We start from the raw sequence: 6,000 nt of genomic DNA on the forward strand, positions 1-6,000 counted from the left end.
GACTACAAAACGTATCAAATATATTGTCTTTTTAAGTCTATTGGTAGCCCTAAATATGGTGATTTATAATAAATGTTACAAAACAATATTAACATTACATCTTATTAACATAATTTCATAATAAAAAGCCTATTTAAGGATAAAATTCCACATCAACAATGAAATCAACTGTTAACTGTGCGAGTCCAGCTGACAAAATGTAAACAGAATTGTGGTTATGTTCTCGGCAATCTTTGTCTTTCTCCAACCTTTCGATAATTTTAATGGTAGTGTTAATGATGGTATATTAAAGCATTATTTTTGTTTAGTGCAGTATTTATAAAAGCTTTATTTTTCCCTTCAGGCGTTCAAGGTTTTCACGAGTTGACTGGGTTCGTTTATCGTCAGTGAATAGCCTAAACTTCGGTAACGAGTCGGCAATATTTTGTCATATTTTAAACAGTATACATTTGATTTGCAAAGATTGGTTTTGTAGAGTACACGGTATAATTATAAAAATCTCTCTCTCTCTCTCTCTCTCTCTCTCTCTCTCTCTCTCTCTCTCTCTCTCTCTCTCTCTCTCTCTCTCTCTCTCTAAGAAATAAAACCTTAGTTCACATATGGCAACCTGAGTTTAAGAATGAAATTAACATGACTATTGTTAGTTCTGGCGATCAATTCCTCACGAAACAAAAACACGGCATTCAATTACAACAGCTGATTCTCTCTCTCTCTCTCTCTCTCTCTCTCTCTCTCTCTCTCTCTCTCTCGTGTTATACAATACTTACAATTAGATGAAGAAACCAAAATCACTTTTCTTAAAGTGTCAATCAAATACAAAACGAAAAAGTTATACCGTGTATACATCCATTTGAGTCGTAGCTTAAAATACGGCATCCGATTTCTTCAGCAAACCACTATTTTTTGGGAAACATCATTTTATTCTAGAAAATTGCTACTCGTTAAATAGTTAATTGCACGTTAAGAAAGCGTGTACTTTAGTTTTTAAATTTCGGATGTGTTTTAAAAATCGAGTATTGTTGACTTCTTTTTGTTTTACTTTTGGCTAATATCAGATCAGCTGACGTCTAGCTGTTGGTCTCAAGAATAGGCGCATACGAATACAGTAACAAAGTATTGTTTATACCATTTCTCAACTTATTCAAAACATCTATACAGTTGATATTACATAAGCACCAATGTGTTATAACCTATCATATTTTTTTGTTTAGTACATTTAAAACTAACGCTCTCTCTCTCTCTCTCTCTCTCTCTCTCTCTCTCTCTCTCTCTCTCTCTCTCTCTCTCTCTCTCTCTCTCTCTCTCTCTCAAATGAAATCTTTGTTGCTTCACAAAGTTTGTTATATTGAAAATCAATCATGATTAAATTTTCCTTACTTTCTCTAATCTCGCACCATCTCTGTCACATCGAACGTTATAGCGGCAACTTAAATGTTCGATAACTTTAAAAATCGGCCTAGTACTTACTTCTTCTCTTACTTTTTTATAGATGGTTTCATAATTGAAGTGGGTACAAGTTGACTTATAACTAAAGTTAGGAAAAGTATTTTGGATATGGAATGGACAATCATCTTTAGTAACAGTTTAGAATTATCGTAAATTATCATTCTGTCATTAGCGGCAGTTTGTTATTGTTGATTAAACGCAAAAAGAAAAAATAGTTTTCCTGCTTTGCCACGTATGTAAGAATTTATATTAATATGGTAAATAATAATTGTAATAACATATTTACTAAAAGCTTTTAATATCATTATTTATCTCTTTGATCATGCGTGTTTAATGCCCACGTTTGTTTATTATGATCGAAGATGGAGCGTACAGTAAACGAATGGAAGGTTTCCGTTTCAGGCGGCGTCATAAAGAAAAACATAACATTATATGAATGGCATTCATTTCATTTATTTGGAAGTTCTAAGAAAAATTAAGTAGAACATTGGTAATAGCAAAATCAACATATAATCAATACTTGGTAAGATTGCTGTCGATGCAAAAACTAACCAATACACAGATGTGTAAATGCGTCTGTTTCTTCGTTATGATCAGAGATAAACGTAAACAAAACATTGGTTGTCGTTTTTATTGTGCTTTTTGGCGTGTTTAGGAAACGGATGATATAAAATCGCCTTTATTTTGATAATTCTGGATTTTCAATGATACAACAAAAGCTAGTCTATAGAGTGATGGTTTTGCTATTCACCAGTTGTCTTAAACAATAGATATGACAAACATTAAAATTTGTCTGTATTTTGGGTCGCGTTATAACGGAAAATGTATGGTGTTTACACCCATCCTGGTTTTGAGTTTAACCTTTTTTCAAGTTATTATAACTTTAAAGCATGTTAAATGTTTGATTTATTTACAAGAACAATTTGACATTATAAAAAAGATGCAGTATAGTACATAGAAAGTATTGGAAATGGGTAGTAAACACGTTTGAATAGGCAAGTTGCTGGTTGCCATGGCCCCAATAGAATTATTTCTGTTAGCTGTGTTTCAAAATATGCGATTTTCCATTTACACGAGGTCATTCATCGACCAAATTCTCGCATAATTCGGGACCCTACTGTATATATATATATATATATATATATATATATATATATATATATATATATATATATATATATATATAGATAACGGATTTTGAGCGAAGCAAAAAATCTATTTTTGGGTGAGATGGCCATGACGTCCTGATGGAAGGTTCCTTTTGGTAGCTTCCTTGGGTATATTAACTACAAGGATATTCCCAGAGAATTAAACCACAGGTTATCACAGAATTCTTACTTCTGGTGCGAGTATCCCAAAGGTTTCCCTTTAAGACATCGTATATCAACAGGGGACGCATGTATTAACACGCCACATAGCTATCTGCACCCCATATAGAGTTAACACTTCGATATGAAAGGGTGGAGAATAACTGGGGAGCCGTTCCACAGTTACACTCGTCCGTGGCTGCTTTTGGTACTCGAAACGTAAACAAACGGGCGCCATTGCTAAATGACGTCACGTCCGTCCTCATCCTGATGCCAGCTCCTTGCTAATCTCCATGATACAGCAGGACAGGGCGGGGCCTGAAAGGCTGGACTAGAATAACAGGGAGGGTCCATCAGGACGTCATGGCCATCTCCCCAAAAATAGATTTTTCGCTTCGCTCAAAATCCGTTTTTTGGGCTCAAGCCATGACGTCCTGATGGAAGAGTACCAGAGAATCAATGTATCGTGGAAATTTTCCCCCTATTAGAGTAAGTGCCAAGGGCTTTGAATAGAGGTATGTAATGTGACCTCGGTAGAGGTTCCGTGGGGATCCGGCTTCCCGCCCCCCCCGGCAGAGAAGTCCCAACGGGTTATGCCAAAATTCAAAGTGGTCATCGAAGGGCTACTCACCCTGCGGAGAGTTCGTGAAGGACTCGGAGACAAGACAGAATGGTCAATATTCGTGTAGGAACATTCTCAACAGTAGATAAGTGATGGTTAGTCACTATGTTCCATGGTTAGAGAACAATCTGGTCTTGAAGGTATGGCGTAAGTAAGTATTCAATTAGGAATATTACACAGCATAGGTGAGTATATAATACAGACAAAACATATTATTCTTCTCATTTCAAAGAAAGGGGTAAATGAAACTATGACATTCATGTATTTCATAGTGTAAATAGGAGCGAAGAGAGACGCACAAGTAATAAAATAGACATTTTATTTCACAATTGCAGGTTATAATAGTAATAAATGCAATAAGAGATGTAAAGTTAATTTACAATAATAAATAATGTACATAGAAATTAGAAGACTTCAATCTTGAATCTGAAAGAAATTTCAAATAATTAGAAAGCACAAGTTCCGGAGGAACGTCAGTCTTTAAAAAAGGGAAAAACACATCATGCCCTAGGCATGTGGCACTCATGTGAAGTCTATGACATTTTCACCTTGTAAAGAACAGTCTATGAGAAACACTAAGTGTCCATGAAATCACTATGTATCACACGAGGGTCAACACAGGCACCCGTAGAGTTAAAGTCCCAAGTAACTCACTGTTCTATGCAGAGTTAAACTGCAGGTTTCATAACACTATCTGCGGCTACCATGAAATGTTTGATTTCATGCACTTGCTTCGCGTAGTGCTTGAAGAAAATGCGCGAAGATTTCCATCCTGTGAAGCTCTTGAGGCTTTCGAAATCCATACTCTGGAAGAAATTCAGAGAAGATGCGACTTTTCTAGGATCGTGACCTGCGGGTGTACTGTCAGGATCCGCTCTGCGAATGAAGTAGGTGATTTTCGCTCTTAGTTGTTTCAGTGACAGGTCGCTACCCGATGTTTCTCCTTTGAAGAGTTGGCCTCCACCAAAGTCTGAAGTTCTTCGAAGATAGACCTTGAGACTCTCTACTGGACATAGAGAGACATCTTCCTTCAGGGGACAGATTCTCCAGGGGGCCCATCCCTTGGTGGGTAATTCGTTTTTCGCGAGAAACGTCGGATCAGGGAAGAGGGTAAGTTCTCCTGAGTCTGTAAACAGGATATGACCCTCGTCTCTTGATAATGCCACTATTTCGCTGACTCGGGCTCCCGAGGCGAGAGCAAAAAGGAATATAACTTTTTGAGTCAGATCCTTGAGAGGGCACGAATCGTTGTCCAAGTTGGAGGCAAAATGGAGCACCTTGTCCAGGGACCAGGAGATAGGTTTTGGCGGAGGTGCTGGGCGTAGTCGAGCGCATGCTTTTGGAAGTTTATTGAAGATACCGCTGGACAGATCAATCTGGAAGGCGTACAGTAGTGGTCTAGTCAAAGCCGATTTGCAGGTAGAAATCGTGTTGGCTGCTAAGCCTTGTCCATGAAGGTGAATGAAGAAGGACATGCAGAAATCAATGGTGATTTCCGTAGGGTTTTTTGCTCTGACGAACGAGACCCACTTTCTCCAGGATGATTCGTATTGCCGTCGTGTGGATTCGGTCTTGTATTCCTCGAGGAAGTCTAGACTTTTCTTCGAGATCCCAAACCTTTTCTTTGCGGCTAGGGAGAGAAAATCATGAGATGAAGGTCCCTGACTTTAAGTGATGAAGCGAAGACAGTCGACTTCTGTACTTGCGGAGAGAGAACTGGGCAATTTCATTTGTGACCGAGGGACACAAAACTGAAATCCTCATGGATCACCGTGGTGGGTAGAAGCTAAGTTCTAGCAGAGATTGCCTGCGAGGTGTATCAGGGACTGAGACCACTCAGACCCTTGGGTTAAAGGGGTAGTAGGAGACCCCATATAGATCTAGGTTCCGGCAACCAACCGTGCTAAGACACACAGAGTATGCTGGAAATTGTAATATGCAAGAAGACAGCACAGCCACTAGTAGAATGGTAAGACAATACCTATCTATCGGAGTGGCCAAGCCATCTGGCTGCAGTGTAGGGCTGTCGGCATGTAGTCGACAGACAGTAGAAGGGATGCAAGTCCCTTGGTGCTTCCGGAGGGCGCCGGCAGACCGGCGGAACGCCGGAGGTTGCTCCAGCAGGGTGTAAGGCATTAAGGCAGACACATTGCGGATCTAAGCATAATACCAACTTGGCGGCCGCCGGCGGCTCCGGCAACCGAAGGCTGACGGCTTGGTGATCAGTTCATAAGGTAAAGCAGAATTTGTTAGAATACCCAGACCGCCGGCAATCAATGCCGGCACGCCGGAGGCCGGCCCGAAGGTCGGACAACTGGAACTAGGTAATAGAGGGGTGGGCCATCGGCTGCAGCCCTCCGGCACACGGAAGGCTGGCGACTTAGGGGAGGGAGGGTATCTCATGAGAGTGTCACCAAGGGAAGGCCGGTATCGCCGGCAGTGGAGGCGGCAAGGGACCGGCACCAGGGTAGATAGAGAGACAGATAAGGAGGGATTGGAGGGGTAAGATCGCATACCCCTCTGGCATCCCTCCTGAGGGAGTGTACCCATGATAGGAGTGGTTCCTAGCATCCAATGGCAGGGGGCCGGCAGTCGGCCGGGTGCCAGGGTAACCCAAGGGAGGGT

At 40.6% G+C, this 6,000-nt stretch overlaps 1 protein-coding gene across 1 annotated transcript in view; it reads left to right on the top strand.

The window, feature by feature from the left end:
• Nucleotides 1-6,000, top strand: part of bbx (bobby sox) — a 504,832-nt gene that overhangs the window by 137,893 nt on the left and 360,939 nt on the right. The window lies entirely within an intron of this gene.

This window comes from Palaemon carinicauda, chromosome 1 (assembly GCF_036898095.1).
Source record: "Palaemon carinicauda isolate YSFRI2023 chromosome 1, ASM3689809v2, whole genome shotgun sequence".
In the NCBI taxonomy this organism is placed as follows: domain Eukaryota; kingdom Metazoa; phylum Arthropoda; class Malacostraca; order Decapoda; family Palaemonidae; genus Palaemon; species Palaemon carinicauda.